The following is a 25,256-nucleotide window of genomic DNA, read 5'->3' as shown; positions in this document are numbered from 1 at the left end:
GATGTAGGTGTGGGCAGTGATGCGCTCAGGTCTGCCGCCTTCACACTGGCTGAGGAGCGCTTCAGCCTGTGAGCAGTCCCCCGGACTTGACATTCACACACTTGTAGGATCCAATTGCTGATCAATCTCATGCCGCTTGCGTGCTATGTGCCTGTGTGCCGTGAATGAGAGAGAGAGAGAGAACAGGATCCTGTGAGAGTAGGTTAGCTGACTCATACAATTTTCTGGCCTGATATTATCTCATCAGCAGTAGATTTGAATAATTCACCAAAGTAATGTTACTACTGCAATTAAAAGAAGGATTATTTGCAAACGCTCTCATAAATAATTGTGGATCACACTTGTGAGAATACATTAGAAGATTCATTTTGTGTTACACCTTCCTTAATTCCAGGCTTAATTTATCTAATTTTTGTGGCTTATCTGTTCAAAGGCATGGTTTGGCAGCTTTCAAGATTAGTGTGCCAAACTGTTGATGTCTTTTCCAAATCTGAAGTCGAACAGATATTGCTGATGGGCTGATCCATGATGCCTTGTGCCTGGGGCAGATAATGGTTCTTGAGCCCCCAAACAGTGACGTATGGAGTTTCCCATCTGCTCGTGTCCCACCTCTAGCATGTGTGCTGTCAACTGCTGGCTCTGGCAGATAAGAAAATACCACTGCCCTTTAGCAAGAAAGATGGATTTTGTGCATGTCAAAAGAAACCAACTCCTATGATGTCATCTGCCAACAATTAATATGTCATGAATGTAATCGTTTAGAGGAAGTTCTGCAAGATTTTTAAAAATGATTAAATTCTTTTCAGGTTGCATTATTATAGTTACCTACCTGTTGAATTGAAGAAGTACAGTTGAGTATTCTCTTTCTCGCCTGCCCTTGCTAAGTACCTAGAGGGTAGTATTTTAGTGAGGATTAACTAAATTCCCTTCAAAACATAGCTGTTGATCTCTCTGTTTTCAGGGTTTTTTTTGGTCTGAACTGAATTCCACTTCTCTGATGTTTTCTATTTTAATTCTTAAATACTGTGATCAATGTTAGGGTCTATTAAGTTTCAACTTTCTATTTTTATCCGTTGGTAAACACTACACCAGATGTGGGCGTGAAGGACCTTGAGAAGCTGAGGGAGTTCTGCTTTTATTCAACAATTTTAACTTTCATAACTGAGAATTTCAGCTCATTTTTAGAGTTGTGTATGTGCTGTTTTGGTTTTTTTTTAAGAGCTGAGAAAAACAGGCTTACGCAACTTAGTTTGCATAAGTGCAGTGAGTCATTCACATTTCTTTTTTGCATGTGTCTCTGTGTGTTGTATCGCTTTATATAACTTTTCTTTGAAAAAGTACTACTGTGAATGCTAAGAATATATTTTCCCTGTAAAACAAGAAAGAAATGTGCCTATTAGGCAGATAGCTGCTTCTCAGTTGATGTCTCCTCATAGATGCTGTTCTCTAGGAAGGCATTTTGGTGATTCTTCTTAAGGCCCTGGTTCTTCAGTGGCAAAGTTTATGTTGTTATATCAAGGTGTAAGAGGAAGGCCAGGTAGCTCTATCCTTTCCCTTTCGTGGGCAGAGCCGTGAGTAACCCCACGTGATAATGTTGATTATATATATATGTATATATTTATATGGTGGTTTCAAATGTGGGTAGTCCTTTCAGCATACTGTAGCTTCTGCTTTATCACATTGCTTTCTACCATCTAGGGAAGAGTAGGGCTTTTAGAGCAGAGCATCTCTCTGCCTTGTTGGAAGAAATCTGGGGCTTAAATCCTTCACGTAGCTATCAGACACAGGTGGCAAGGATCCTCCATCAGGCACACTTACACAGAAGGGCTCTGGAAGCCCTCATCTTTTTTGACACTATTTCATAACTCTGTGTGACCGAATGTACCGTGAACATCTGGCTGATTGGAATTTATTGTTTTGAATGCAATTACAGGTATTAAGTGTCCGTACAATGTAAGTGCTGGAATTGCTTTTTTATTTCATGTTTGCACGTTTCAGATGTGTTTTCCCTGAAATCTGGTGGATGGTGCTGTGTAACTGTGGCAGGGAAATCACTGTTGGCTTCCCCAGAAAGGGGGAGTGTGATTCATGGTGCAACGATGTGCACACAGGTCATCGTCTTGCCCCCGTGGCTGTTCTGAGGCTTGCCATTTCATTTCTCTTCAGCTCTCTGCTGTATCATCATGTTTCTGATCTGATGTACATCTCTGGCCATGCTACAAATCCCTCCCAGCATGGAAAGTTCCCCGCAACAGTTTCATACCGATGATTTCCGTGCACACTCAGAAATCCCTCCGCTCTGCTCTATAGCCCTGTGTTTTACCAAATCAGATTCAGAGACTCTTCCTTTCTATAACGCAAGTTTTATTTCCATTAAAGTACATCACAGTTTTCATTTGATTTCAGTGGCATCCTATGTTTTATGCAAGGAGCATTGTACATCCTCTTCCTCGTTCATTCTTGTGGCAACATTTTGGCGACTCCGGTAATCACTAAAATAGAGATACTGTGTTTTCTGTCCGATGCCAAGCAGATGTTTACAGTCGCAAGATAAGGCAGTGTTCATCTACTGCCTAATTAGCAGATTAGCAGTATCTGGGGTTTGCAGAAGTGCCATGAAACATTCAGGTACTGTTTTTAATTGGCTATGGTAGCGTACTCAAATGGACGTTAGACATGAGAATAAGACTTTAATTCATCATTAAGAAATTGGATTCACATAAGGAATTGTAGTACCTGTCTAGCTTCAACAATATGAGCAATTTTCATGAATGTACTTGCATGTGTAACATGAGGCATACACTTAGATTCCTTGCTGGATTGATGTTCAGGACAGCAGCTCTACTGGTTTGGGCTCTAAATGCAATTAACATACCCACAGACAAAAATACTGAGTAGGAGTCAGATATCTGTTTCCTCCAGCAACTCTTGACAATAAAGCACCTCCTTCACTCACCGGATAATAATTGGCATGACATCTGGAGATAAGTAAGATCTCCGAATTCATGGAACTCTCTACAAATAAGAAAAATTTCCTACTCATGTACACAAAAACTACAGTTGAGAGTAACTCTTCATATTTAATCCCCTTAAAAAGATCTTTTCCCTTTGCAACCAGTTGTGGACAATATCTTCATGGGCATAGTAGTTCTTTTCACCACTGTTTGATTGTGTCAAATGGCCCCTTGTATGAGCAGGCGAACAACTAAGTTGCCTACACCTTTTTAGTAATCATGACCTCAAATGTGGGATGTGAGAAATGGGAGCCTCTTAACAATAAAATCACACAGCAAATTTTTTAACATTAATTTTTGTGCTTCAAATACAATTACTTAAATTTGCTGATCCTCAAGATAGCATTTGAAGCCCTCTGTTTCTAATCAGTCCTCTGTCTCTAACGAGCATTATCCTTGTGCCCGTTTTTATGCCCACACTGCAGAAGTCTATTACATATTTTGTCTGTAGAAGTAAATAATACAAGCCAGCCGCCTCAATGTACCACATACTGTACACATATCAGGAGTTAAAAAAGTCTCACTAGAATGTGAATGTCCACTTACATAAAAGCATGGCCCTGTAATGGTACACTTGTGTGCACTCCAGACACATAATAAGAGTCTAGAGAAATGGGGTAGACTAAGCACATAAGAGATCGCATATGGTTTATTCAGGGAAATATACTCTGTTTTTAAAAGTCATTGAAGCTTGAGTTGAAATGAAAGTTCCTCTTCCTGCTATTGCCATTTTGCAGGTTGGGGGTTCTTTCCCACATAATTTAGTGCAGAATCAAAGATTTTATTACTTACAGAAAAAAAGAAATAAGTAATTAACAGGCAGGGCATTAAAGGAATGAACAAAAGCTTCGCAAGGCTCAAATTAATCTTTCTCTGTTCTGTTGCATCCTCATCTGACTGCTTGAGCACCACTCACTAGAGCTAAATTTTTAGAAATTGGGTTTTAGAAATTTCACAGGAGTTCAGCACAAAGCAAGTTAACTTCCTATAACCATGATAAAGTAGGAATAATCACACTTAAAGTGACCCTTATGAGACACTTCTAGCTGCCTGGAGTAGAAATCTAGGTCATTTCTCCACTGAGCAATAATGTAAGACATGAGGACACTGCTGTATTCCAGATAAAGTAAATTACCCTATTCCTACTGAAGTCAAAGGGGTGTTCCTGCTCATATCCACAAGTTTTTTCTGAGCTTGTCTAAACTCTGTCATTGATATGGTTTCTATGCATAATCTAGAAGTCTTGTTAAGCTTTACATTTTAATATATTCTTTACTTACTGACTTGCCTTTGCCTCCTGTTCATTTTAATGGAATTTTTTTAAGATTGCCTTCTATATGGCAGGAAAACTGACTCCATCTATTTTTTTGGATATCAGTGAGCTGAAATTTACATGAAACACAGTATATACTTCATCTTAACCAAGTAGCCTCGGCAAGTCACCGCTACTATTACTAAAAGCGTATGGCCAACAAGTTTGCTGAGTAGCAGAATAGATAGCGTGGGTACCAGCTCATTTCTAGAGTTTACTTATAAAGCTGCTTCTGAAAAATTCCAGAATGCCATGGAGAATTTCCTATCAGAAGGAATCGAGGAGAAGAACATTGTTTTACCCCAAGCATTTTCTTTGGGTGGATTTTTGGCAGTAATGTAGCCTGGGATGTAGAGGCCACCCCATGCCAAGCTCCTGCAAGGGTATCAGATTACATTAACAATATATCGGGAAGCAAGTATTCAACATTACCAGCCTTGGTCTGGGTCACAGGAACAGGCTTGAAATAATGCGTATGAAAAGTCCTTTTTAGAGGTACATGGGAGGGGAAAAGTAAGCTTCAGCAACCTATTGTTGGAGACTTTTTCTTCGACCATTTTTTATTTGTGAGCCAAATACTGCAGTAATTAAGCTGCAAAATTAAGGGAATGTTCTTTGCTTTTAGTGGAAATTAACATTGGTTTTCTCCAGGCATTCAATCACTTAACTCAGTTGTCTTTTTATATTATTCAAATGTGATACACATTAGTCAAACATAAGTGGTTGAAGAATCATGTTGCAGAATGCCTCTTGAGAGAGAAGTATGTTATAAACATTTCTACTAATGGAATATTTATGTTAATGTAAATTAACTCCATAAGGGTGGCAAACCCTTTGAAAGGTGAATGGGAAGTTCCTGCTGCACAGTGGATGCTTTTATTATTTCATTACTTGTACAGCACAGAGAGTGGTGTACAGACTTCTGCTGTAGCCAACAAGGACTTTGCAAACGCGGTTTGGTGACCCCCAAGAATCAAGGCCTGTCACACACTGAAATTGTAATGCAGATTTGTGTGATGCTGAAGACAGGAAGGGCGTTTTGCAGTAATAATTGTAAGAACTGTGATCTGAGAAAAAGTGCAAAATGGGCTGAATCTGTAGGAGGGTAGAACAAAACAAAGAGCTATAGCTAGCAGGTAGCAGACTTAATTAGAGTGATAAAGATAGTGATCATTTTGGAGTGGGTGATGAGTTGCCAAGTATATTAGGGATAGGGACCTAAAAATGGTAAGAAAGACTGCAGCTATTGTCATCTCTATTTCCTGTAATATAAGCTATGGGCATTTGCCTAGAGGCATGAGATCTGACAAATGTTGGAGTGATGCAGGAACTGGTAGCAGACCTTGCCTGGAAAGCATTTTCATAGTTATAGCTATAGTTATATAGAATTCAAGACCCAAGTACTTTCCAGAGCACGGTCTAATGCAAGCGTCCCCACTGGAACCAGCTGCTTTGTAATCCCCTGCAGATAACCCGTCTGCAAGCTCTGAACTTTTGTAGATGCATATGTATATATGCACATATAGTACAGACCTGATTCCTGCCGTGAGGAAGAAGTCTGGCATGACAACTTCAGGGACAGCAAAATGGAAGAGACGGTTGCACCACCCTTTGGAAGACAGTGCAGCAGCCAACAGAGCCATGTCGGTTGTAACAGTCTCCAGCTCTATCTCTATGCTCTTGTGCGTGGCGGGAAACTGAAGCCCCAGAGGTTAGGCAAGGGCAAGGTCCAGTGATGTTGTGCCTAGGGCTTCTAAGCAGGTGGGGATTTACCCAGCTGCTTATTTTGAAGTCCCCTACCAAATGTAAGAACAACCTGCTAAAAAACTTGGTATCTTTGGGGGTTTTGTTTGCTTGTTTGTTTTTGCAGCATGTAAATTTGCTATCAAAATTATTTATATTGCACAAAGTGCTCTTTCAACTGTGTTTTATTAATTCAGGAACAGCAATGATAAGATCTAGTTCTTTCCAAAGAATTTGGTACGCCACATCTCCCAGATGGGATCAGATTACAAAGACAGTTCAGCTCCCAGTCAGGCTCTTCAGTGAAGTGGTTAGATTTTTGACAGCACTCAGCATCCAGTGGGTCTGGTGTTCATTTTCAGGAATGGGAGCTGGTGAGCACTTCTGAAAATGTAACCTTTTGTACTTAAATATTTGTGTGTCTTCTCCCAACCCCATTTTCCATGAAGTTATGTGATATTTTTTTGCTGTTATTTTCAGAGTTTGTTTCCTTGCTTAATAAAACCAAACTAAATAGTTCTGCAAGAGTTCCACTGCATTTCTGTGCAGTGGGATTTTCATATTTTTGTGATTATTTTTTCATATTTTTGTGATTTTCATGATATTTAAAACCCAAATGTTCATAAATATGTGCACAAATGAAAACGCAAATACCATGATGAGTTATACAGTAGTGATAACTCCAAGTACAAATACTAAATTTAAAATGTAAGTTGTTATTTGTATAGCTAATTAACATGGATGTCTGATGAATCACAGTAAATCCGCAAACACATGCTGAACTGGGATTTTTGCACATGTAAATCCATTTGCCTTAACGCCTTGTTCCTTGGATAAATATGACAGTTTTATGTGGCTTATATCTTTCCAAGAACTACAGATGACTTTCTTCAAATGGGAATCAGTATGGTAGCCTAACCCACCTTAAATATTCCTCTCTTCCAGATTATTCTTCAATTATGATTTTATCTCCTGAAATACCCTCTCATTTTCAGGTGTTGTGGAAATTTTTAGGTTTTAATCCCTGATGGATGCCTGTGAATATGTAAAAAAAAAAAAAAAAAACCATCATATAGCCAGACTGGTATGCTGATGATGCCAGATGAGTCTAAGACACCTCTAAATATTGTCACCAGTGTCACATGCAAACTTTTTTCCTTTCTAGGAACACCTTACTCATCAAGTTGTCTCTGTTATTGTCTTCCCCACAAATTTATCTTCACCCTGACACTTCTGCTTCCAGTCTTTGTGGTGCACATCATGCCATTGACATTGACCCTGTGCATCTCTCCCAACTTCTCCCTACATGTTGATGTCATTTGTGAGCTTCCCAGTCCAGCACTTCCCAAAGACCTGATTTTTCTACTGTGCCAAAAAGGCACTCATCTCTGCATTAAATGTCCTCAGCAAGAAAAGCCAGCTGCAGCCATCATTTCTTTTGGTCCATTCTCTTTCCTCTCATCAGCTGTGTCTGACAAAAGTCTGACTTTTATCACATTACCTTTCTCCCCGCTCTGTCAAGTCAACTTCTGTAGTTTGGATGTGTTCCCGGACAAGCAGCAACTCTTTTGCTTGCTGCTGTATCATGTCTGGCACGTACTGGAGTGTTAGTTCAGTGTATTAAAAAGTTTATTTTGATATTGGTAGTGATTAATAGTTGCAAAAATTCATGAACTGTTACTGGTCTATGTCAAATGTCTTAGTGGCCTCTATTTCATTATTATGAATCACTACCTAGGCAATAAGCATGGCTAACCTACAAGTCAAAGCAAAGGCAAGCAACAAACTGTGACGTTTGCTTTTCACTAAATTCTAAGTGTTACCTCATCTCCCCATGCCACCCCCACACCTTTCATCTGTTCACAGACTCATTAGCTTCTTGGTCTGACTCTGAGCTCAGTGGGTCATGGACTTTTTATGCTGGTGCTTACTGCTACACCACTTAGCACAGTGGTCCTTATCTTGCCTCCTCCCAGAGTTCCTGAATGCAATGTTAATGCTTTGCTATCCAGGAGATAGTAACAGCAGAGGTGGCATCAGATGGAGAGGCGCAGAGGCGTTATGCTGATCTTTGTTCCCCAGAAGTGTTCTCTGGTGCGATGCGTGGAAAGGGGTGGGTGGGATGTGGGTGGGGTGGGAGTCTTCAGTTCCCCTCACCTCAGCTGAGCTCTGCGTGTTTTGCCGCCGTTCAAAGGGTTTTGTTCCTCAGGACGGGCTGTCGGGCCCCTTTCACAAACACTCAGATCAGTTTCAGCACATGAAAAAAGAAAAGGTCTGACTGCATGGAGCTGGGGGAAAGGCAGCATTGCGTAGCTTCAGCAGAAAGCTAACCTTTCTTTCCACTGTTCTTCTGCTCTTCCCCCTCCTCCCCCTGAGCCCTGCAGAGAGAGATTAGCGATCAAACTGTAAATCCCCCAAGTACAGAAAGTAGTAAACCTCCCATCCCCTCCCCAAGAGGACATGTATGCTGACAACAGCCTCATTCAATCTGACACCTGTTTCACTTTAAAACAGGGCCCTATAAATAGAGTGAATGTAACCCTAGGTGGCATTGCAAAATATTATGGAAAATGCGGCTTACAACCCTGTGAAGAAGGGGGAGTAGAAAGAGAGGGGGTGGGCAAAAAGACACTATCTACCATAAAAACCTGGCAGCTTCATGCAAGGGCTGTTGCTTTTAATTTAAATGCTCATTTCTTATTCTATTTTCAGATCCTCTCTGGGATTTTAGGAATGTTGAGACGTGCTGGTTATAAAGCCCTAAGTACAAAATGGTCACGGATGGCTGGAATGAGGCATGTTCTAATGGAAACAAATCACTTGTCAGTAAGCAGCCTTCAAACTTTTGAACAAAAGCTCAAAAGGGTCAGGGAAAAGACATGTTTGTTGACTTAAAATGGCTGGATGCAGGTCGTCAGAAAGGCATAGGCTTCAATATTGTTGAGGTAACTCTTCAGTTCTATGTAAAATTGGGGTTTTAAATGAGGTTAAGTACTTTGATGGCAACCACAAATGGAATGAACAACTTACATTAAACAGAAAGCTTACACATGTATAAACTGAAGTGTGTACACTACCAAAATGTAAAGCACATACATCACTGCAAAACAGCCGCAGAATGGAGCTCAGCTGTAGGAACTACATTTAGGTGTACAGACATCAATGTTTGTGAGGAAGAATATGGTGTACCTACTGAAATTTAGAAGGGTGACCAGTATTCCTGTAACATAAATATAGGTGTCTGTGATTACTTGGTATCTTAGTTAGTTAAAATAGTGTAGCTTAGCTTTGTAGTGATTTGGGGATAAATCCAAATCCTGAGTCTGTTTATTCAACTTTCTGCACGTTTTAACTCTAAATGAAATTCTGCAATGCTATTGTTAATTTTTTTTGTTTGCTTGCAAGACCCATAATGAGGTTCATGGCCCCTGGACAAACTATAATGAGGGATCAGCCCTTCTTTTTCCTGTGTAGTATTTTGTGTTGCTATGTAAAATGAATAATGTCGTTCCATAATAAGTTGTATAAGGTGGGTGAATTATAATCTTTGCAGAGTACCATGTTGAGTCTCCTAATTCTACTGTAGCTTGGTTTCATAAGAAAATGAGGCTTATGCAATCTTTGTTTGTCATCAATCTGTCTGTCTGCTAGTCCCCCTCATGAGCAGCTTCTGAGCTTGTTCAGTCTTCAACTGGATTTGAAGAGGGATTACAGATAATTACGTTTCGACTAGATTTGTGAAAACTGCTCTCTGTCTAGAGGAAGAGAGGCAGGGGCAGTGCCTGTGTGGAGGGGAAGGCAGGTAAAGCACAGGTGTCAGCTGAGCGGCCAGCACGGGTGTCCTTAGCACAGCGCACACACTGTTTTGTGCATACAAAGCATGCACACACCAGGGATACAGCGGGGACCGAGGAAACAGGTTTGGGCAGAGGTGACTGTGGAAAGAAAGCTGATGGGACAAAGACTTGACCTCCATAAGTAACCAGGTTTCATTTCAGTGTTCATGGAATGATTTCTTTTTCATATGGAAAACAGCAGCAGAAGAAAAGGGAATGACTCTGCGTGGTAAAATGATATGTGTGAGCTTCAAAGCGCAGGGTAGGCTTTTGGTGTTTCTGAGGTTTTCTCCGCTAAGTAAACATTATTCTACTTTCAAAGGGAAGAAACCGAGACACTTTCTTCACAGAGATTTGACTTGCTCAAAGGCACCAAATGACTCAGCAGCAACCAGGTACAGCATACAGACGTGTTTAGGTAGCTTAGAATCATAGAATCATTTAGGTTGGAAAAGACCTTTAAGATCATCCGATCCTAACTGTTAACCTAACCCTGCCAAGTCCACCACTAAACCATGTCCTGAAGCACCACATCTACACATCTTTTAAATACCTCTGGGGTGGTGACTCAACCACTTCCCTGGGCAGCCTGTTCCAGTGCTTGACAACCCTTTCAGTGAAGAAATTTTTCCTCATATCCAATCTAAACCTCCGCTGGCACAACTTGAGGCCATTTCCTCTTGTCCTGTCACTTGTTACTTGGCAGAAGAGACCGACCCCCACCTGGCTACCACCTCCTTTCAGGTAGTTGTAGAGAGCAGTAAGGTGGTCCCCCTCAGCCTCCTTTTATCCAGGCTAAACAACCCCAGTTCCCTCAGCCACTCCTCATAAGACTCGTGCTCTAGACCCTTCTCCAGCTTCGTTGCCCTTCTCTGGACACACTCCAGCACCTCAATGTCTTTCTTGTAGTGAGGGGCCCAAAACTGAACACGGGACTCAAGGTGTGGCCTCACCAGAGCCGAGTATAGGGGGACAATCACTTCCCTAGTCCTGCTGGCCAAGTGTGGCCAGCAGCTCACATAGCTTCTTTCAGTGTAAACCTTCACCCACTGCATGTCCTAACCACCCCAAATATTCTCGTTCCTCAAGGCCCTGGAGCGCAGCAGCGCGCCCAGCTCCTGCCTTTTGGGTTGCTCTTTGGGTCCGTTAAGCCTGCATCTGCAAGAGGAGAGCATTGCCTGTTCAAGCCCAGAAATTTCTTGACATCCATAAAGGTTGTTGTATGTGTTGCCATGACAAGGCAAACAGCTTCCAAATGCCACTGGTTTTTTTGCTTTTCTGCCAGAAATGAGGGGATGTTTCTGAAGGAGGATTGTGAAGCAGCAAAGTAGACTGCAGAGAGCTCCAGGACAAAAATTCTCCTGGAACCAGAGTTAGCTTGTTTGAAGTTAACTTCAGTTTGTCCGTAGTATCCTGCCTCACTCACCTGCCTTGGATTTGACAGCAGATAGTCACTGCTGTTTCATACTGCCTTTATTTCCTGACCTGTCCATCACCTGCAGGACACTCGGAGACTATGTGGAGTAGTAATTCTGGGCGGCACTCCATGTCTTCTCTTCAGCTGCTACACTGCCTGGGAGGAAGCCTATCGGTAGTTTGGGCTTCTCCACATTGGTGTGGATGGGTTTACAAACACCTTGTACTTGCATTAGGAATGGCATTGCCCTTACGGTACAGAGCACCGCTTCAGTCCCGCTGCACCGCTGAAGCGCTGTGTTGAGGCCAGATGCTCCATCATAGACTAATCTGGGTGCTGGGGTAGAGGAGAGGGGAGGCAAGGAGTAAGAATTGCTCCCAGTACCATGGTAGGTTTGTATACAGGAGTGCAGTGACACTGGGGTAGTGCTAAAGGTGTGTATGTCGGGGGGGGGGTCACATGTACTACTGCAAATTGCTGCTGTATCTTCCAGTAAGACAAGCTGATTTCTCTTTGCCCAAGCATCAGGTGGGGAAAAACACTTTTGTAAAACTTAAGCCTTGATAGTACATTTATTTCTGGGACATATGAATTATGCCTGCTGCTCATGTGAGTTGAATGTAATGTGCTTGCGTGCACACACACAGAGTTTTTGATTTTTATCACATGGTTGCCAAAAATAACATTCAAACATATAAGTTAAGCATGCCATTATAACACAATGGCACTTCATTACTGTTCAGGATGGCTCAGGTTTCCTTCTGAGCATATCACCAGCAGGCAATAATGGAGTAATACTGAGGGCAACCTCATGGCATTTTATACTAAATGTCAGGCATGGTCAGCGTCCCCTGGTGAATTCTCCAGTTTGTGGATTTAGCATCTTCAGTAATTGTCTCTCACAGTGTTCAATTTAACATAAATATGGTAATGTCAAATTGGCTGCTTCTGGAGTTTTTTCCAAATTACAGCAGTTGGTCTTATGAATAATTTCTCTCTAATCAGCTGAGTCTCTCTTTCCTCTGTAACTCTGCTACTAATCTTATTTTCATAACTTGCTACTTCTCTGACTTTCAATTAACACTTCATCTACGTTCTTTACTTAGACACAGTAGGTGTAGCCTTTTGAAATTTTTCCCTAATGTGATTTTAGTGCTGTCACTTCAGTTAGGGGCATGGTAATGACTAACCTCTGCTCCTGTAGCTCTGTTGCTATGTTGCATAATGACTTTTCAGAAGTTCTGGATTAATGCAGGTCAGTTGATAATTTGGGGCCACATGGCAATATGATGCCTGGAAAAAAATCCATTTGTAATCTGAAAGATCTTATGGGAGTGTTGCATAACTTGAGGAACATAATAGCTCATTAGCTGGAATTCTGTAGAGTGAAGACGGGTAAACAAAACCTGATTAGTATCACTGGAGGGGGAAAAAAAAAAAAAAAGCTTTATTTCTTAACTACTCTTCTCACAATAAAACATCATAGTAGCTCCAGGTAATGGTAGATGTTGCAAACAAGCACTTCTGCTCTGGAGTCCTGTTTCTGGAGTCCTGTCACTTACCAGTGCTCATCCTACGTGTTGGCACAGCGCACCCTCTGCTCCGTGTTTCCTTGCTGAACGTGCCAGGTATTGGTGCAGCTGTAGAAAATCTTGCTGTGCTGTTTGCTCCATTCTAGCCCGTTCTAGCCTGTGTGCTGTCTGGCAGCTGTCAACAGGCAAACAAAATAAGCAGAAAGAGTAAAACCCATGGTTTTCCTAGCAAGTAGTTTTTTAGGAAGTTGATAGAGGAAAACACATCAGCTAATGTCTATAAATTGTGAGTGCTCTTTCTGTCTAGAATATAAGGTTTTTTCCACCCTGATGACAAGACATTTTTTTTTCTTTAGCTCATTATATAATGAGAATTCAAGATGAGATCATGATAGCAAGACCACAGCAGTTATCAGGGAGTGTCCTGGAGCACTTAGTAGCTGGTATGGTAGAGAGGGTTGTTATGAAATTGTTTTTAAAAATAATTCTGGAATCCTGCCCCTCTTTCTGCTTATTTTAAGGTTCATATGCAATGTGTTGAATGTCTATGTCCTGAATTATGCTGCTAGTGGATCCTCCCAGCTGGTCTGTCCAGTAACTGTTGACTAGTATGATCATGTTTCCGTGTTAAAACTTTAAAAATAATTTAATGATAGCTATGTTTAGTGACATCATTTTAGCACCCATATGACTTAACTCTCCCTTGCACTTTGCCTGAGACTGTACAACAGCTGTGCTGTACCCATATATGTCCCGTCACTTCAGGCACAGTCAAATATTTAGAAAGAGGTAATTATACTGTCAGAGATCACTGCATCTTCCTCAGCTGTATTAGGCTCTAGTTTCACTACAGAGATGCTTGAGCTTTCTTTAGTCTCATAAATCTTTGAAAAAAGAAAGTTAAAATTTTCCTATGTGAAAAACAGGAATTTGGAGACAGAAGCTTTCTTCTTAAAATGGTGAATTGCCTTTATTATCACTTAAGTGATGCAGAGAAGTATTAATAGGTTTATTCTATTAATGAAGAATGGTGTTATTAAAATAATAGTTGAAAGATATTGACCTTCCCATTAGAAAGCTTTTGCACAGAGAACCTCTATTGTTTAGGGGGAATTATTTCTGGAAAAACCTCCTATCACCTGTCTTTCCTACCTAGCTGCTCTGCTATTTTCATGCAGCTGTGATGTGGTATCAGTTTGCATGTTAGCAATTCTGTTTACAGTAAGATAAAATGCACCATAGTTACTGGCCAAAGTTTGCTCTTAGCTACATTGCTGAGAATTCAGGGTAAGTTGGCTAGTATCATTGACAGACACAGAGCTGTGAACAGAATATTTTTACCTTTTTGTATTGATCAGGGATTTCTTTTTGTTCATTCAAGAATACTTTTTTCATTTCCATATGTAGTGAAATAGTGTTTCTCATGGCCAACATCAGAATATTTTTCCATCAAGTAAGAAAAGGTCTTGCTGCAGATAATGGTGTGATCTCCTGATGTGGGTGGAAGGGCAATCTGTAAAAAATAAATATTGAGTGTGATGTCTCATATGTGTCTCTAACTAGCATGTAATAAAAAGGCCTCCTGCTATGCCTTATATTTGTATTTCACAGGACAGCTAGTTTAGATTCTGTCAAAAGTTTTACACTATCTTTACCATGGGAGAACTACTTTTACCCACTCCAGCTCAAGTTCAGGTATAAAGCTGTCATATTCTAGTGTTCAAGTCTGTGTAGCAAAGATGTCTGAGCAAAGTCCACTCAGGGCCATGCATAGATTTAGGCATCCCTGGTGTCTCTCCTTTTGAAATCCAGGTTGCAGAGCGATCCTGTAGGTAAACCTGGCCGTGCTGTCAGTTTCACCCCAGAAAGGGTAATTTTTTTAATCTGTTTTACATGACAGGCATACTTCAAAACCTGTCCTGAGGTGTCTGGTGACGAAGCTGAGGTATCAGCAAAGAGAAGAGGTGATAATGCAACCTGTGTCATTGATCTTCTGGTCCTCAGAGCTGTGGTCTTGGTCCTCCAAGGGAGGAGCAGCTGCCGGGCTGCTAGGAAGGGTGTGTGGTCTGCCACAGCTGGCTGCTGGCTACTGTTCCCGTCTGGTTATAAAATTCATTCTGGTTAATGATAAATTCAGTTAAAACTAGCTAAGTAAAACAGCCTGACGTGGCTTGTCAGACACAGTATTGTGTTGGGAAGCCAAAAGATGCTTTTGCTCCCGGTTTTCTCAGTCTTGTTTTGTGACAGTAGGCAAATTGCCCCTGCCCCCACTCAAAACGAATCCATTGTCAGTCCTGCTTCTTAGACAGACAAATAGCTTTGGGAAGAGGCTGTATTTCAGGATGTGCTTGTATGGTGTGCAGACAGGCCTCGGCCGAGATGGGAACCTCTAACGCTGTATGAGCATCTGTGCCAGATGTGACTATTACAGCACGAAACGAATCAGGGTGTCCTTGGATGATGAGTGCCCTGCTCTCTCTCTAACCTGCAGTAGGTTTGGGAGGCAGCTGAGTAAAACCAGTTTTCACAGAAGAAATCAGATCTCCAAGGAAGAGAGAGTGAAATAAGAGGGACAAGAAGACTGATCCTGTTTCCTGAGTTAAAAGAATACAAGTAAGAGGTTTGGGGTGTAGAATAGAGCCTGGTTTGAGAGTAAATGGTTGTAGTTGACCTAACAGGAGATGGTGAATCAGTGAAGTGGCCCAAGTTAGCATCCACATTTTTCGCCTGTCCTCTACAGCCATGGCAAGTCAAAGCACAGTTCTCCAGGCTGAGCTTGCAGGGCTGAGGGATCGTCGTGTACGAGGCCTTTGCGCTCTGCCCAAGTTGTGACCAAGAATGAACGCAGAAGTGATTCCCCCTCCTGCTGGAATTGAATGCTCCTTGCCTTGATCCCAAGCCCCATGGGAGAAAACTGGAAAGCAGATAATGAATCAGTTTCTCCTCTTCTTTACTCAGTTGTAACTGTGAAGTAATTCAGCTGAAACTGGAGCTGGAAGATTGCACAGCTGGTGTTAGTGAGAAGAAAATGAGGCCAATATGTTTTTCAGTATAAGCAAGAAGAAAAGCTGGGCAACTTCATGAGGGCATTTGCTCAATCTCTTGTAAAAATTTGAAGAAGAGTCAAGAGAAGAGTACAGAAAATGTTTTAATAATACTAACACTTTGTTTTATTTCCTAGCTACCTCATTCTGTTCTTGGCCCTCCACTAAAAGTAAAACATTGAGAACTGATGGAGTCCAGAAAGCAGCAATGAAAATCATTAATGGGATGCTGTAATTTGCTTTACTAGGAAAGTGCTTGTGCTTGACTGATAGAAAGTGCTGTGAAAGGGCCAGTTAGCATTATGGATGGAAATGAAATAGAGATTAACAAGATTAAGATTATTTAATTGCCAGACAATACAAAAGCTATGATATGCCGTATAACAGAAGGGTATGTCATATACAGTACAGTGGTGAACATTTAGTTGTGTTTATTAATCTTTTCTCTAATGCAATCATTTAAGTATATACGATAAAATTTAAAGGCATTGTTTCCAAAGGGGAGGGGAGGGGGAAAAAAACACTTCTAATGCACTGCATAATGATGATGTAGGGCATCACAGTTAGCATAAAGCGTTTGGGAAAAAAAAAAAAAAAGATTAGACGTGTCCAAATGAACTGAAGCAGGCACTTGAGTTCCATAAAGCAAATGGGCACTGCAGGCATTTACCTGCATTTGTGAATTCTGGCCCCCTGAGGGCTGATGCTAAATGGGTGATTTCACACAATAAGAAAAATTGGGTGCTTAAGTCGTTCCACTTACCTGATTTGCCAATGCAACTGTAGCTACCTCACCAGCTGGATGAGCTGCAGTTCTAGGTAGGGAACACTTGGAGCAGTAACTGTTAAAAATGTGGCAGTGCGTGTAAAAGTGAGTAAATGAAGGGTCAGACCTTCCCTAGCTACACTAATCAGGCAAGCATTGTTTCATAGTTTTAGGTGCTTACCTACCGACTTCCTCCGTCATGTTTGAAGACTGGTCACTTCATGAAATAGGATACTAGGGATTGCGTGTGTAATCAAAAGCAACATGAATCTATTGCAGATTGGTTTTGTTGTTTCAGAAAGCACGGTCACATACACAGTCTTGAAAGAAGGTGGGAGTGAAGCCAACGTAGAATTAACCACACTGAATAACTTGCACATTTTCAATGAAGTCTTTCATGTATTCTCTGCTTTTCAAAAGTGAACAAGGGCCAAAACCAGCCACATCACTTGGACTTGCTATAATGAACTCCTGCTTCTCTGCAGTCTGAATCTATGCCACTCTCCTACACATACCACATCATAAGAAACCACGAACCCTAACCATGCGGCCAGTGCATTCATGTCTCTACAATATGTTCGTTACACTCACATTAATAAATGAATATAATGTTACAATGGCTGTGCCATTAAACAACACCTGTTCGATACAATGGAAACAAGGCACTCCATGATTAAATATATTATGTTCTTGACAAAGAACTGCACAACTGTTTGGCTAGAGCTGTGAAGCAAATGGTGTATTTACATATGAAAAGGAATTTGTGTACATTTGATGAATGACAGAATAATTGCTATATATTGCAAGGAAAAGGGATGTAAAATATTTCGTATACTCATTACTTCTATTGCGAGTAAGTGGGAAAGGCCTTGATGTAGCTGTGAATGTACCTTTCTTGACCACTGCAGCTAGGCAAAGCATATACAGGCTGCTGGCAGCATTACAAGAGTAAGCTTCAATCCTAGAAATCTTAGCTGGAAAAGGTCTGGTAAGATGTGTACAAATGATCCTCTGGGAGCACACGCAGAATGGATGGTTTGTCCGCTTGAGTTGCAAATGTGGATCTTCCACCATTGCACTTCTGTGTCTGGTCCAGATTTTAATAAATTCTTGACAGTGATAATTTTTTCCTTTTTATTCAGTGAACACTTTTTTTTTTCTTGGTTTCATTCACATTAGTCTCACTATACCTTTCTAAACCACTCACAATTATGGGTCTTGGCCCTAGCCGGGCAACCTCAACCCAAACCTCTGTGGAAGAGGTGGGGGGAAAAGTTAAAGAGGTCAGAGCACACCAGGATGGGCTCTATACCTTCAGCAACAAGTTGCAGGATACAAAAGGAGACAGGATGAGAGGGTTATAGACAAGATACTAGGTAAAGGCAAGGGAAAATGGTAGTTTTCTACTTCAGTCACCTCTGCTACACACACATGCATGCACATACACAAAATGCGAAGGAGACACTTTTAGTTGCAAATTTCCCCTGAAATTGCTGCCCTCAGCAGTTATCTGGAGCTCAAAACTAGACCCAGAAGTAGAGATGCTGTCCTTCCCGCAATACAAATCTTACTGCCCCAGTAGGAGGAGGAAGATGGCAGCTTTGGTGCGGTACAGTCACTGAAAGGGTGAGAGAGAAGGATCCTGGATGGGTGGGGAAGCACAGCAGGTTCTTGATTTAGGAATAGCCATGTTTAGAGGTGTTGATCTGATTTGCAGAAATGCTAAAGCCTCACAGCAGAAACTGATGGCTGTGAGAACCATATTGAGCAAATACAGAGTGCTATCAAGTACTGAGAATTGTAGTTGGCATCTCAAACTGGCCCCCCGAATTAGCTTACATTGTGGAAAAAATTTACTTTATTCTCACTGAAACACAGCTTCTTGTACATCTAAAAATGGTAATAATGACTTCTTACTTTTAGGAATTGTATTCAGGTTTATTTAAAAAAACCCAACAAACAAAGAGAAAACAATATGAACATATTACAATGCAAAAGCCAGATAAAAGCCCAAGAAAAAGAAAATTCTCTTTTGCTTATAGTGTTTGAAAGACATACAGCAAATGACACCTGAGATCCCATGCTGAATGAGTAGGATAAACATAAATATCGAGTAACTGCCCATTCACTGGAATAAGGCAAGGCTCCAGTAGAAGAATGTCTGACCACATTTTATATTATGTACCCGCCTGTGGGTATGAGATGTGTAACTGAACGCGGCCACAGGAACTGAGCTTGGGGAGCAGGGGGGGCACTCAATTAAGAGGCAGTGGAAAACCTTAATCCTGCTGCTTAATTTGCTCATGTTCAAGGGCTTGATTTTGTGAGTCTTATTATTCTTTTCACAGTTTTCTTCTCCAGTGCTGTTCATGGGTATGGAAAACAACGACAGCACTTTCTGAAAGACAGCTGGCACAGCTGATTCCTCAGAGCACATGACCACAAACCAAACCTCGTACTGTCAGCCTACGTTAATCTTTGCTATGGCTTGCTTAGTTTAGTGATCCATCAAAATTTGGCGGTGCATAATGACCCTTTCTTCTGTAAACACTTTTCCCCTCTTGTAGCTGATTTTTATATCTGGACAGTGTACTGCACGCTGCGTAAGTAACAAGCTCCTCTCAGTTCATAAGCATACCCAAGAAACAGTGATTCTCTGGTGAAGACTTTTAGGCTAGCAAGCAGGGATCTCTGTAATGAGATCTTGCACAACATCTGTTCATTCTTAGAAGATCAGAACATTCCTTGCCAAACCCTCAACCTTTAAGTGGAAATAGGACACATTGCCCTTCCAAGAAGATATGGATAGGACGCTGCAACTCTCCTGACATAGTCAAGGAGACCTAAAAGAAGCAGGTCCTCTGATCTAAGAAGACAACTAACCGCAATTTTCCTCTTCTTAGTGACTCTTGTCAGTAGGTTTGTGTGTTTGTGTTTTGGAACATAATGCATAGCAACCATGTGTGGGCAAGCGAGATGATATACAACTACTAGTGCTTTCGTACCTGGTGAATAGGACTAGAGCTCGTAAAAATGTTATTTGATCTGTTTCCAATTATTCCTCACTTTATTTAGTAACAAAATACAAGTTAACAATATAACAATGAGAACCATCATATTTACAGTCACAGCATTTTATCAAAACTAGAAATTGTATGTATGCCAAACAAATGTCCTAAATATGGGGAGGAAAGGGGAAAGGTTATTTCCTTTCCCCCTTTTAATCACTAACTGGAAAAAAAGGAGAAACGACTGCACTGAATTCTTTTTTATATATGATTTTTTTTTTTTTGGTGTTTAATTTCTTTCCCCATTTAACTTTTTGAGGACACTTGATAAAGCTGGTAGCAGCACAAAAGAGAAGGGCAGATATTCTTCCTTCTTTAGATTACCCCAAAACTCTGATCATCACACAACTTGTTGCATCAAATGACCATAGAAAAAAAAGAGGAGAAAAAAAGAAATTTCTGAAACTAAAAATTTTGCAAAGAAAAAGCAGGAAAAAATAATTCTTCAAATTGTCAAATGATAGATTGGCCAATTGGATTTTTTTAAAAGTGCCTCAGATCAGTTCTTGAACAATCAAGGTTTTGTTTATGGTCATGGATTAAGGAATGTTTCATTGTGTTGAGATTAGTATCAGACTGAGTATAATACGTACACTAAACTCCCACTCTCATTTGTGAGTGTTCGTCACTGTCAAGAATAAGCATCACGGTAAAGAAGAAAATATTCTGTAACAGGTTTAACTTTAAATCACAGCCACTGCCAGAAAAAGTGACCAGGATAATACATATAATTTTCTCCTGCAAATATTATTCTTCTTTTCTGTTGTATTTTGTTTAACAATAGAGGGCGTTGTGTTTATTTCCTTAGATTGATGTAGAGATGCCGTGTCACAAAGTAAGCAAACTTTTGTTATGTTCTGGCGTCTTTGGCCCGTTTTGCCTTGAGCACAGAGTTATTAGGAGATGATGAGGTAATTCGGTTAGTAAACAAATGAACAAATGAAAGGATGTTCATGCTAAGATGAGCCCAGGAGAGCAGCTAGAGCACTTCTTGTTAGGCCAGTCAAAACTGAAATCCCAAGATTTACATGGTGTAATATCAGATATGCTCAATGCATAGGAAAAAAGCACGATCACAGCACAGTAAGACAGCAGATGTTATGACAGACAGCCTTCAGCTGAGTTTGTCAGAAATTTATGTGGCATCAAAGCATCCCCATCTCGCCAGATGTCCTTCTCCGTGAGCCAGATAGGCACCTACAAGCTGGCTCCCTGGCTGGCTTTTTCTCTGAGGCCCTGAGCAAAAGAGAAAGCTGATTAGCTTGAGATCCAAGCAGACTGCAGTACTAAGCACCACTGATAAATTAACTAATTTACATTCTGCTCATAAAGTTTCTTCCTTGAAAAGAAAAAGTTTCAGATGTGCTGTCTACTCCAGACGTACTACGTACTCTTTCCCCCTCCCCCCCCCCCCATTTTACATTTTTAATTGGAAAAGAGGTACATAGCTGGAAAAAGCTAGATCTAGACTTTGAACTACAGTGCATAATGCTGCTTTCTCACGTAATAAAGACTGGGCACACCAAATTTGGAACAGAAACACACAGGGAGTTTCCACCCTGTACAAAACTTACCCAGCAACAGCCCACTTAGTAGGCTGGCAGAAGGAAGCACAGAGTGTGACTGCTATAGAGCGGCATATACGTGTCCATCACTTGTAGAAAGTTAGTTATGTGTCTTATGTGACATTGTCATGTACTGTATTTTTCAGTCTTTCTCCCTCATCACTTTTTGACTTGAAAAGGCAGATATCTGTTGACCTAATCTTTTCCATCGGGCAGATGTTCTTTCTTTTCCCCTCACGTGTTTCTCAAGATTATTTCAATTAGATTTTAGCGATTTTAGCAGACATGAGAGATATCATACTGAGAACCCTGACAACAAAGTCCTGTGTTAGTTTCATTTACGCAGATGATGACACAACAGTGTTGTACACCGGCTGCAGCCAGCAGACCTTGGGCATATTCTGAGCAGGTCAAGGGCAGATTCTATGCATATGAAACTAATACAGGTTTTTTGATTATTTCATTTTGAGCTCTCTTCTAAAGCTGCTAGCGATGACACCATTTGTATTATCCTGATACCACAAGCATGTCTTGATAGCGCTTATATTGCACTCTGTCTGGCGATCATAATGCTAGTCACTAATGACCAAAGACAGCCTAGTGCAACAGCAAGTACCTTTAAAAGTATGTGTTAGATTAGATAATTTCCCAAAAAGTAGCTGCAAATAAAATCATAACTACATAAAAAAATTCTTTAGCCCCACATGTATTTACGCATGGATATGTACTTTCGTATTCATACAGTTCCTAGTGATGCAGTGATTCTTCCAGTGGACACCGTAGTGGGATAATTGCATAGATTCATTTTCAGTTCCAGTAAGTGACAGTCTCCCTCTCTCTAAGTGTGGTAAGTAAACAACTTTGCAAGATTTTTATCCCTGTTTTTTAAAAATCATCTCTTAGGTTTTACAACTAAGGGATTCAAAATCTTGACTATTTTAATGTCAGCTTAAAGAGGGCTAGGAAAGCTGCAAATAGTGTGTGCAGTAAATCTGTGCCATAGCAGAAACAATCAGAAGGGTAAAGAGTAATGATTAAACATTTAATCAGAAGCATTATACTTTGTTGTGTTCTCATTGTAGCTGCAGGAAAAGATGCTGTAACAGATCTTTAAATAGAAAACCTGAGGCTAAATTCTACTTCATCCATCAAAAGCAGCTGCTAGGAGATGACCTAATTTTAGTGGCTTATCAATTCCTTAGTGCTTGTTGGTTGATGTAACTTTGATCCTCTGATGCTAGATGACTTTTGTGCTGAATATAGCTAGAATTTAATGTGAATCTTTTGGATGGCTGCCCAGCCAAGCTGCATAATCCAAACAAAGAGAGCGAGCAGTATATGATTCAAGCTACTCACGTGTACAATAACACAAATATATGTATCCTGATTCCTTTGGGCAATCAGCTCCATGTCACCAAGCACATATTTCAAATACAATGTCCTTGTATGTTTTTTTCATCTCCCCCCCCCCCCCCCAAACAATGCTTTGCTTTTCATTGGAAAAACAACACAAGATGCAGTGAGACTCAGCTGCTGCCAAGAAATAATGATAGAGTCAATAATTGCAGGACGTTTTTAATGAATGTTTTCCAAGCAAATCATTGCCATTTCAAAGGGCTGTTATTTCTATTTATGTAGAGATTAGCCTACACGTTATCAAGGAGAGGGAATGGTTCTATGTTTTTTTTATCATTAGTTTTTGTAGCATTTTTAAGGGATTTTTTTTTTTTAATATTAGAAAATGTCTTGGTCTCTCTTTCTATCTTACTCTTTATCTGGACCGTAACTTGTTTTCCTTTTCCCTTCTCTCTTTCTCTTTTTGGCTCTTCACAAAAACCATCTGTGACACACATGCAAGTTGCTGGGTGTGTGAGCAGTGCTTCACACATATTTACTTGCCCTACTTGGCATTATTTGCTAGTCATTAAAGATTATGCAGGAGTTTTTTATGTCCCATTTTTTTTTTATTCTCTTAGCAAGCTAAGGTAGGAATAAGAGAGTGGTCAGGCTATTGTACAGCTTTTTAATTTTTTTTTAAATTTTTTTTTTTTTTTCTGGGAGAGCCTGCATCTAGTGTTTAGACTGGGGAGGATTTAGACTGGGAGGATTAGACTGGAAGGATTTCTGGGTTTTCTTCCTGGCACTGACAATCATGCATTGTGTGAGCTTGGGCCAGTCACTTAGGGCCTGTTTTTCACACTCCAGTTGAAATAAATGGGAACTGCATGTGCTCAGCACCTCTGCAAACCAGGTCATTTATCTCTCCTCCTTTCATTTATGCACTGATAAATATAACACTCTTCACCTTTGCCTATGCAAACTGGGTAGAAGGATACAAATATGGGCAGTTAAACATGCAAATCCCTCATTTTGATGCACAATCATCCATTTCATACAACCAGGGATTTCTACATTTGTAAGCCTTAGGTTCTTTTTGGAAAAATGGGCCATAAATAACAAAATCTATACAGACTTGTCAGGGAGGCACAGCTGAAATCAATATGTTTGTATAGCTTCTTTTCTATAGTTTCACTTCTGTTAAATATACGATTAGCTATAGTACTCATTGTAGCCTACTTTATTTCTAGATTAAAGCATGTTGTCAATGTGCAGATGCCGTGGGCTTTACATGCTAATTGTAGGTTATTACATGACCCAGTGTTAGCTGTTTAACACACCTGCGGATTCTTAGGTGGGCTTGATTATCCTTTCATGGTACCTGTATTTCTTCAGTGACAGTAAGGGTGTCCAAAGTGGCCAGCCTGCAACTCAAGATTGCTAATACTACCTCAGTATAGGCATTTCGTTGTGCCCTATGGACATGTAGAAAGGGCCAGATCTGGTACAAAAGGCAGGAGAAAGAAAACATTTGTAATAAGCAGTCAGATTGATGTCTGTTTTCACTCTGCCTACCTCTGCTCAGAAAACCTCCCAGTAATAAGAACAAATTTATTCAATAGAAATAATGGTGATCATTTAAATGCTACTGTTCTTGATACAAAAATGTCAGTGTCTCCTGGCTCCTGTGTCCTGCGTGTGTAGGAACTTGCTGGAAGTCAGAAGCACTGAGGGTCTTTCTTGCACAGGATACTGCCCACCAGCTTCATTGCTGTTCTGCTACAGCAGACGATCACATTTTGGTGAATATCCCAGTTAAAAAACAAAAATAATTCTTTTCAGTAGCCTTGTTGTAGAAAAATTTAAATGCTTATGTTTTGCCCGAAGTCTCATAAAAAGACCAGAGCATAACAAGGACATCCTACTGGGGGCTTCAAATCTGGATCCTGCTTGCTGGGACAATTCCTCCTGTCCACGCCCCCTTCTTTGCCACTTTCCCTGGGACTCCACAATGTCCCCTTTCTCAGGGGGTGGTCAAGCCCATCGCACAGCTGAAATGCAGAGGGATGTCCATACACCCCAGAGGAAGCCTTTACTCCCAAGACCTTGTGCTTTGACATGTCTCTGGCACATGCATCAGCCATGGGCTGGGGAAATGCTTGCCTTTCCCTTGCATGAGGTACACACCTCTAGTGATGGCACGGGAGAATTCACAGTGTGTGTACAACCCTCGGCTCTGTTTCAGGCTACAGGAATTGCCCCGGCCAGAAGATTGGCCACTCTTGTGGCAGAACAAAGAGCTGAGCCCACAGCTCTTGTGCTATTGCCCCAGCCTTCCCAGTGAGCCAGTCAGCTTCCCAAATTGAACTTGATAATTACAGTGTTGTGTAAGTACATGAGCTTACCAGGACTCTTCAGTGAAACCGGACCAGCTTAAACATTTATGACACAATTTTGTTCCCACTGGACTGGACAGATTATTATCTTCAATGGAAATAATCTTACATGTTCTATAAGTGTCAGAGAACAAACAAACAGCTGCTGCCTCTAGAACGGAGCGATATATTTTGAGAATGGGGCTGGCAGCCAGGCATTCCAGACTCCTCGTGCTGGCCCTGGGC

General features: G+C 40.9%; 1 protein-coding gene across 1 annotated transcript in view; it reads left to right on the top strand.

Annotated features, from left to right (window-relative positions):
- The first annotated feature begins 22,125 nt into the window (after positions 1-22,125).
- LOC129199683 (tubulin polymerization-promoting protein family member 2-like) overlaps positions 22,126-25,256 on the top strand; it is a 45,268-nt gene continuing 42,137 nt past the window's right edge. The window contains exon 1 of the mRNA XM_054810558.1: positions 22,126-22,144. The gene's annotated coding sequence lies outside the window, so the exon portion shown is untranslated. The remainder of the gene's footprint in view (positions 22,145-25,256) is intronic.

The sequence above is a fragment of the Grus americana genome, chromosome Z, assembly GCF_028858705.1.
Source record: "Grus americana isolate bGruAme1 chromosome Z, bGruAme1.mat, whole genome shotgun sequence".
Classification (NCBI taxonomy): Eukaryota; Metazoa; Chordata; class Aves; order Gruiformes; family Gruidae; genus Grus; species Grus americana.
Note: the sequence above shows the minus strand (reverse complement) of the source record. Positions and strands in the feature narration are given on the sequence as shown.